Genomic DNA, 8,960 nt, shown 5'->3' with positions numbered 1-8,960 from the left:
AGCCCCCCATCCCAGCCCAGAGACTGCGCCAGGAATGTTCGGTGCTGAGCAGGAGCAGCTCCCTCACACATCATCACCCCTGCCTCGCCCAGCATCCCTCCCCTCTTGCCACTCACCCATTCATCCTGGCACTTCGCTCATTAATACATTAATTAAAAGCAGGGTCTCTGCCTGCTCCTAACCCCCAGAGTTCCTGGTTTAGCCCTGGACACCGAAGCCATAATGGACAGGGGGAGCCCAGGCAGAGCAGGAAGGCACCACGCAGGGTGCAGCTTTGCAGTCCTGGGCACAGCTGCTCACATCAGCAGAAATCCAGCCACAAGAAAGAAAACGGATGACATTATTTCGAAAGTGGTGCTTTTCTTTCTGAAAGCAGAGAATACCTTTATTTTGCTGTGGCTGTCCCCAGCGTGTCAGATGTGGACGATGCCCAGGTCAAACTGCACCACCTCCAAACTGCTGCTCCGCCACCTTTTGGAGTAAATCAATTGCAATACCTGGATCCCAGCTGGGCTTTAACAAAGGAGCTCTCCCAGGAACAACTCACCTGCTCACCTGGGTGTTCACGTGATTTGCCAGCTCCCAGATTTGCATCCCTGATTGTTTGCAGGACTGAGCCTGCAGAAAACAAGCATCCAGGTTATCCCCTGCATGGGCTTTCATGAGGCATTGCTCCAAATTGTCTGGGAGAAGCATGGGAAACAGAGGAGAAATAAAAACAGGAGTTAGTCACGGTCTTCCTATTTAATCTTAGATCATTTTACCCATTAATTAAAGCAGAGCGTGCTTCAGAATGGGAGCTGCCTCCCTGAGGTCCCAATTAGGCAGGATGGCTTTGCAGCAGCCTCGGTGTGTATCGAGGGGCTGAGCTGGGCTGGGGCAGAGGGACTGACGGACACGGGGATGAAGGAGCTGTCTGAACACGTGCAGCTCTCCAGTGACCTTCAGCAGCCTGTGCTGGGCAGGCAGCGCTGCCTGTGCCAGGAGATGCTATCTCCTCCAAGAACAGCCCAGATGAGGCATCCTCCAGCCTTCTGTGCTCCAGATCCAAGGCCTTGGGAGCATTCCAGCATCAGAAAACACCAAGGCCAAGTGCACAGCAAGATAATTTTTATAATTTTTTTTTTAGTTCCCCCAAGACTGGCTATTTTCCTGCATTGCTGTTCTAATTGCAAACACTAGTTTGAAGCTCAAGAACCTTTTTTGGAGGGGAGGGAAGTTGTCCAACCTCCCATCCTCTCTGATCCCAAGACACGCTGAATCTGAGCAGTATCCATCTGCAGATGGATGGATATACAGGGGGTGGAATTCACAACTCAGCCCCAAACACTCCAAAGCTGGGAATGCAAAGGGGTCAAGGAGCTGGCACTGATGGCCACCTCCCTGCAGAGAAACTTCCCAGCCCAGCACTGCCAGCAGTATCTGAATATCTCATGAGGACAATGTTTGAGATAATGCCCAAGGTAGCTTAGAAATTACCTTTTAATTAATACTGCTGTGCCTTTCCTAGAGGTTCTTAGCTGAGAGTTCGCAGCAGCAAGGCAGGCAGCGATGAAGAGCTGCTCTCTTCCACCCCAAGCTGAAGATGTGGAAATACCCTACATCCACCCGTACCCCTTTATCCAAACTGTGCTGTGCACTTACTCTGGCAGATCAGGGACTAACACAACAATTTCATGCCAAGTGTATAATTTACTGACAAAACTTCGGGAGTTTTTTTGTGGGCTCTCTGATTGTGTAATTCCTTTCGACCACGAGCGTTTACGAACCTTAAGTGTTCCCTTTCAGCAGCCTGCCCTTCCAGGAGGTCCAGCAGCCCAAGGATGGGATGTGGGCACTGATGCTGTGGGTTGCTGGCACGTGGCAGCCAGCAGCACAGGAAAATTTGGCTGCTGCTGAGATGCTGGTGATGGCAGAGCTTAGAGCCTGCCGTTCCCCACCAGCCACGTGGGCCTGGGCAAGCCCTGGTCATCACAGTGGGGCTTGAGCCCCAAAATCAGGCACGGTACACGGGGCAGGGCTGGGCTGGGGTTGTCCCAGTCACCTTCTCCTCACAGGTGCCTAGAGATGGACTTTACTGGAAGAGTTGTCCAAAAAAGCACGTGGAGGCAACTGCTCACTCACACTTCCCTGCTGTCTTCTCCTGGTGGCTCCAGCCATTGTTATTGGTGCCTGGGACAAACCAGCAAGCCCTGTGTGTCCCCACTGGTCATTGCAGGAATGTTCCTGCTGTGTGGAACATGTGGGAAGCCCCCCCAAACTCTCCTTTCCCAGGTGTCTGCAGGAAAAGTGACACTGTCCTGGGGCACAGCTGATGTTGGGGCTGTGTCCCTCAGCCTGTGGCTCCTATGGCCATGCTTTTCCTCTCAGTACCCCCAAGAACAGCCAAGGACTGTCCAGTTTCAGGCAAGGACTGTCCAGTTTCACCAGGACATCATCCATCCCTGGAAAAGGGTCTGGATCAGCCAGGGCTGGTTTTATGAGAGCTGTGGGCACCATCAGTCCTGGTTCACACAGACACACAGAGCCCTGTATGCTTTTCCAGTGCTGGTTTCACCTCCCTGGTGCTCCCAGGCTCACCAGACATTTCCAGCTGAAGAACAAACCAGAATTTCCAGCTGGGCCAGCCATAACCTTTGGTCTGGAGGAGACACCAGCTGCCAGAGCAGTCCTTTGACAGCAAGGGCAGGCTGGTGATGGAAGAGGCAGGACATCCTGAAGAAGACCCCAAGCACCTCAGCATGGCTGTCACTAAAGGCCACAGTACAAAGTGACAAGCCTGAGGAGCAGGAAGTCACTGCAGGATTTTTTTTATGTGCAACAGATTCATCCATGACTTGACTTTTTCAGCCAGGGAAATTCTATCTCATCTGAGGAACTCTATTTGTATTTTCTCTGTGTGTTTGTGGGTTGCTGCTCCCACCAGCTGAGACTAAAGCTTGGCTTTGGCAGAGGAGAATAAGAGATTGGAAATGCTCCCATAAAAAGCACAGGCAGGCTGAGGAGTTTTCTGTCTGGGCGCTGCCATTAACCAAGTTAATTCACATAAGTGAGCCATTCAAGTGATATTAGGCCTAGCAAGAGCAGGCAGAGAAAATTAATTAAGGCTTTAGGAAAATAAAGAAGACTCCTGAAAACACAGATCAGATTTCTGATGGTTTCTGCGGGTACATGTAAGAAGCCAGAAAACCAGAGGGACCGAGGAAGCCCAGGACACAATTGGGGGTCATAGCACGGAGGATTTGGTGGCCCCACCAAGCAGGAAGAACACCTCAGTGGCTGGATCTGCATGCAGTTTGGTGCATTTTTTTAAATTAAGTGGTTTACCTGGAGATTTTTGAGCACACTTTTGTGGTTTCTGGGGGTTCACCTGCCTGCCTCTGAGGTCAGAGATAGGAATAAATTAAAATCCATCATCATTGCAAGAACCTTCCCTGCAGCCACCACTGCCCACGTCCCCTCCCAGGCATCGTCCCCCAGATGTGGGCACAGAGAGGAGCCAGAGCTTCAGCCCCTTTCCTCAATGCTTTTGGGATGAGAAAACATCTGGCAGACCTTCTGTATCACCCCACGCCAGGGTTAGGTGATAGGGAATCAAACCAGAGGAAAGCAGAGGATGAGAAGTGCTGCTCAACCCATCTTATCATTCCTCCGTCACCTCCCTCTGTGTTCTTTGTGCCTTGCAGAGGTGTTTCACAGAGGTGGGAAAAACAGGAGTTATTTTCCCCAGCCACCAAGGCATAAATTAGAATTCGCCATCTGCAAGGGCTCCCCATCCTTCATGCAAGGCACCCTGTCTTCTTCCCGTGCTGCAAAAAAATCCAGGACCTCATCTTTGACTGGATGATAACATCCCCATTGAAGGCAGATGAACAGAAATGCCTAAACCAGCATCAAAACAGCTCACAGTGGTGCTGAGCTGAGCCAAGCCTCCCAAGACCTGCGCTTTAAGCTTGACCTGCTCCCAAAGTTGGCTCTACAAAGCTCTGCAGGTCTGCATCCCACCCCCACCTCTGCACGGCGTGCTGCCAGCTTTGGGAAGAAAGGCTGTTCTGCTGTTTTCTGATGCTTCTGATAACGTTTTGCAGAGCGTCTCTCCTGTGCTCTGTTTCCAGGCGATCTTCCCAGGGCTTGTAAAACAATCTGATTGTGGGGCTGAAAAACAGCATCCAAGGGAGCAAATCTGAAGCTCAGGTGGGAGAAGTAGAGACGCACATGGCTACACGTGAGGAAGAGCTCCTGCAGCAGCACCTGCGTGGGATTTGGAGGTGAGGAGCCCCAGAGATGGTGGAATTTCCCATTTCTCACCTGCTTCCCATTTCTTCCTCACTTCTGGGCACAGACCCCTCAAAGCCACAATCAAAATGAACCAGAGGAACTGTACAGACGTGGAGAAAACCCTCAAGTCACAGAAGATGCACATTCTGCATGCTCAGATCAGGAGCCAAATTTAAAGTTGTAAGCCACTAGTAACGGAACAATGCTGGTGGAAAATTCACCGCTTTCAGCCCGGTGCCTGTGACCGCGAGCAGGGTTTGGCCCGGCAAATGGAGGCACCAAATTCCACCGAGCAATGTGGGAAGGCAGATTCCTGCCAATTCCTGTCAGCAGCATCCCTGGCTGAGGAGACACCAGGACAAGGGAGGAGAGCAGGTCTGGCTTAGAGATGAGGGAGAAGTGCAGGGCCAGAGCTCGTACTAAGCAGCCTCCAAGGCCAGGCACAAGGACAAGAGGTTTTTTCTTAACCATGGCTGGGTTTAAACTGGATATTGGGAGAGGTTTTTCCCCTGTTAAGGAGGAAACATCAGGGCTGCCTGAGCTGAAGGGGCAAAGGTGCGGCCAAGTGGTTTTAACAGGGAGCTTGTCAAACCCATGAGCAGAAAGCATCACTCCTCAGGCAGGGGTTTGCGAGGCTGGAGCTCGGGGGAGGCGGAAGCCAGGGACAAAAGAGTTTGTGTGTAGCCTTAACCTCCAGCTCGTGGTGTGGCCTTGGGAAGTGCTTAGCTGACTTAACAACTCGTCTTCCTTTTGTACAACAGGGATAATACTTCTAACCCATGCTTAGGAACCACGGGGGACATTAATCACAAGAAACCCCCTCCCGGTTCCCACTGCAGCACTAAGTATCAGCGGCTTCGAGTAATTTGTGGCAGTTCGGGGGTGGGACCTGCTGAGCGCCTGGCATAGACAAAGAGCTCGCACCCACACAGGGAAGAGCCCCACGAGCACATCAGGGCAGGCGATGGAGCTGCCGCAGCCCCTCAGACATCCCCACACCTCCCGGTGGGAAGGACAAGCAGCCTCGTGGAGCCGGACACCAGCACGGACATCCCTCCGACACGCTCAATATTTTATTCACAAGCGGGGGTCCCGCCCCTCGGGCTCTCTCCTGGCATCAGAGGCTGTTTAAATTTTAATTGGCGTGAGCATCCGTGCCCACCCAGCTCCTGCCTGCGGTGTTGCCATGGCACTTCCCTCCCAGCATCAGCCCCTCCACTCCCGGATCCTCCCCGCCCGGGGCTCGCAGCTTTCCCCGCGGGAGAAACGGGATGCGGCTGTCTTCGCCGGGCTTTAAAACACCCGCTGGAACCTCTGCTGTCCTGCCTAATTACCCGCTTCGTTACCAGCAGGAGAAAGCAACGCCGGAACGCCAGCCGTTCCCAAATTTCCCGGCTGGCTGGAGGGGAGAAGCGAGGAGCTCGGGATGTGGGGATGGGATGTATCCTGTGGCAAGACCCTCCAGGAATTCACCGCAGGGACAGAGCTTGCCCAGCTGCTCATATGTGTGTTCCCATCTCCCACCCTCTGGGTGCAGCTCCCGGGGCTGTTTTCCCAGCGGGAAGCAATTCCCGAGCCTTTCTCTCCTCCTGCAGGAAACGCTGCTGTAAAGAATAAACACAAACCCCAAAGTATTTCCATCTTGTAGCAGTCAGCACATTATTTAATTTTAAAAACCCCATTAATATCAGTGTGGTCTCCCAGAGGGAAAGCACATTTAAATTATTTCAGCAGCTGATGCTCGCGGCTGTTACTGTAAGGTGGGGAGGCAGCTCTGCCCCAGACACCCTCTGTACCAAGCAGCGACGAGAGGAGGAACATTTTTAATGCCATTTCTTCGTGCAGTCAGGTTACAGAGCCACCTTCATGTTCATAAACCTTCCCAAGAGGCAGCACAGCCTGAGAATTTACAACCCATTTATTCATGCTTAAACAAGTAACTTCCTCAACCCAAGGGGTTTTTTTGGGGGGTTTAAAAGCCTTCTGACTCCTAGCATATTTCAGGAATACATTACTGGGCATTGCTAAAGAGCTAGAAAATGTAATTTTGATTTAGGCTCATGCAGATAACTGCAGCATCTAGAAGAGTAGTTTTCCTTACAAGCTTTTCTGAGTCTTTGACCAGGCAGGACACACCACTCCAAATTATTCTTATACAATAAACCTGGTTTATCCACCATGGGTGTCATCCAAAGATGAGGGTCTTGATCAAAGTACTATGCAGAAGTTAGAAACTCTTCTGGCAGCAGGAGGGAGCTGAAGGGTCCCATTAATCCTTTAATTTAATTTATTTCCTTCCTCTTTAGCAAGGGTGCAGAAGGGGCTCATGAGACCTTCGATCCAGGCTGCCAAGACAACCAGCACAACCACGCTCTTCCCAGATGGAAGCAGACAAGAGACTAGCAACAAACCTGCTCTTAATTAAACATTTGTCTTGCAATTACATACTTCTGTGCAATTATCGCCATCAAGACAAACACCAACTGGATTACAGTGAGAAGAGACAGACAGTAAAGGTTAATGGGCCTTTGTCTCCCTTTGCAATTATTCCCCCAGATCTCGCAGAGGGAAGGGCAGGACGTCCGGAATGCTGCTGCCACTGCAAGGGAGGAACAAGCCCATTCCAGGAACAATTAGCCTGAACTAGCAGACTCTGAAATTACATGTCTGAGAGGATGGATGATGAATCCTTTGAGGTCCTGCTGCAGGCTTGTTGCAACCCAGGGCACGGCCAGCTCCAGTCCTCTGCACTCACACCTTCCTTCCCGTGTTCTGTTGCCCTCAAGGTCCATGAGGGTAAAGCTGGACCCACCGTTAAGGGTTCTGCACCTCTGTCTGCACTGACTAAGCCAAATTCCTTATTTTCCCCTTTCATCCCTTTCTAGTCATCCTCACTTCCATATTGCAGCTTCTCTTTAACTTCTCCTGCCAGGCAAGCAGGACCTTGCAGAGAGTCCAAGCCTAGTCCTCGCCTGTAATTAGGAGGATGACGGACTGCTTTCCATTTCTAACAGTTTGGTGGACCCAGATCCCACCTGTCTTTATTGGCTCACTTTGCAATAGCCACACGAATGGATTCCTGCTTTAATCTGTGCTCTGCTGTGACCATCAGGTCTCCTCTGACCTACCACTGCCAGCCAGCTCATTCCCGACCTGCAAAGTGACTCATTCCCAATTTTCTCTTTCCCATGGCTATCTCTGCCTGGCATCATCCCAGTATGTGGCACGAGGAGAAGGGGAGGCAGCATTAGATGCATGAGGCAGGGAACCAGGGATGTTTGGATACTGGATTTTAACAAATTCCACCATCATGGCACCTTGAACATCTGGATAATTCGATGAGTTTGCTTGTAACTGAGAGAAGAAAAGATGCCCAGATAAAATCTGTGAGTAACTAGACAGGGATTTAGCACTCTAATGCTCCCATAGCGGGTGCTGTAGCAACTCTCAGACTTCCTGAAATCTCTGTGACACAGCTGAAAACATCACAGAAAACCAGACTGCTAAAACAACTAGGGTAATAGGGATTATTGAACCAAACATCTGAATGGTTTGGATAAATCTCAGAGTTGCACAACATCTAAGTCACGCTTGGCCATGGCCATTGCCACAAAATGAACCCTCCAGACGGAACGGTGTGGGTCTCTCCCTGCTCAGGAAGAAGGATTTTGGTGGTTCAAGAACAAAGGTTGCATGTAGCAGCAGCCTCAGCGTGTTCCCAGAGGTTAACGCGAGGTGCTGAAGCCACAGATGAATTATTTATGGTTAGTGGGGCAGTTTCTGCTAAGGGATGAGCACACAGGTAGCGACCAGCAAATCCTACAAAGGCAGCACAGCTCACATCTACCAGGCAGCTCATCCAGCTCCTGCTCCGGCCACGGGGAAATTTAATTATTTAGGTTTCTCAGCTGCTGCATAAATATCAGAGATGAGGCAGCATCAGCTCGTAACCGAAATGCTGCTGCTCAGCACAGGGCAAGAGGAGCTGGATCAGCCGGGAGGAGCGAGTCGAGGCTGGCCAGCACAAAAAGGGAGGTGGCAACAGGAGCTGAGCTGCTCTCGGGAACCAGCTCTGCCCGGAATTTGGGGAAAAAATTAAAATGAGAAGATGGGGGAAAGGGCAAACCTTGGAGTTGGATCAATCGACAAAGCTTCTAGTAGGCATGAAACAGCCTCAAAGTGATGCCAGGAGTGTCCAAGAGGCTTCAGTTCAGGAAGTGGTGGAAAGGCCTGGACTGATCATCACTTACCAGTCTCACATCAATTAAATAAGACACACTACTCAACCAAAATACACAAAAAATTGTGCTACTATTCACCACTATGATATCCCACTGATTTTCCTGCCTTCAGTAAACTCATGAAGAATTGAGGAAGCGGGAAAACCAGTTTTCCTGGTGGAATTCTCCATCCATGGAAACTGAGATGGCAACCTGATACATCAAAATACAAATACAATTAATTTATTTCGATCCCAGCTTTCCAAAATACTGAGTTTTATTCAGCTTTGAAAGCAACACATGCCGAAATAAACTTGTTCCACATTTCCCTCTGTACATAAAATGCTAAAATACCTCTGCCTGTGCATAAACCCCAGTGCGTTTAGAGCCGTTTTGTTTAAACAAGTTTTCCTGCATTTTAATTGCATCCCAGTTCCCAGGAAATTCTGCGTGACACAAACG

Source organism: Cinclus cinclus, chromosome Z (genome assembly GCF_963662255.1).
Source record: "Cinclus cinclus chromosome Z, bCinCin1.1, whole genome shotgun sequence".
Classification (NCBI taxonomy): Eukaryota; Metazoa; Chordata; class Aves; order Passeriformes; family Cinclidae; genus Cinclus; species Cinclus cinclus.
The sequence above is the reverse complement of the archived record's forward strand: the minus strand, read 5'-3'. Positions refer to the sequence as shown.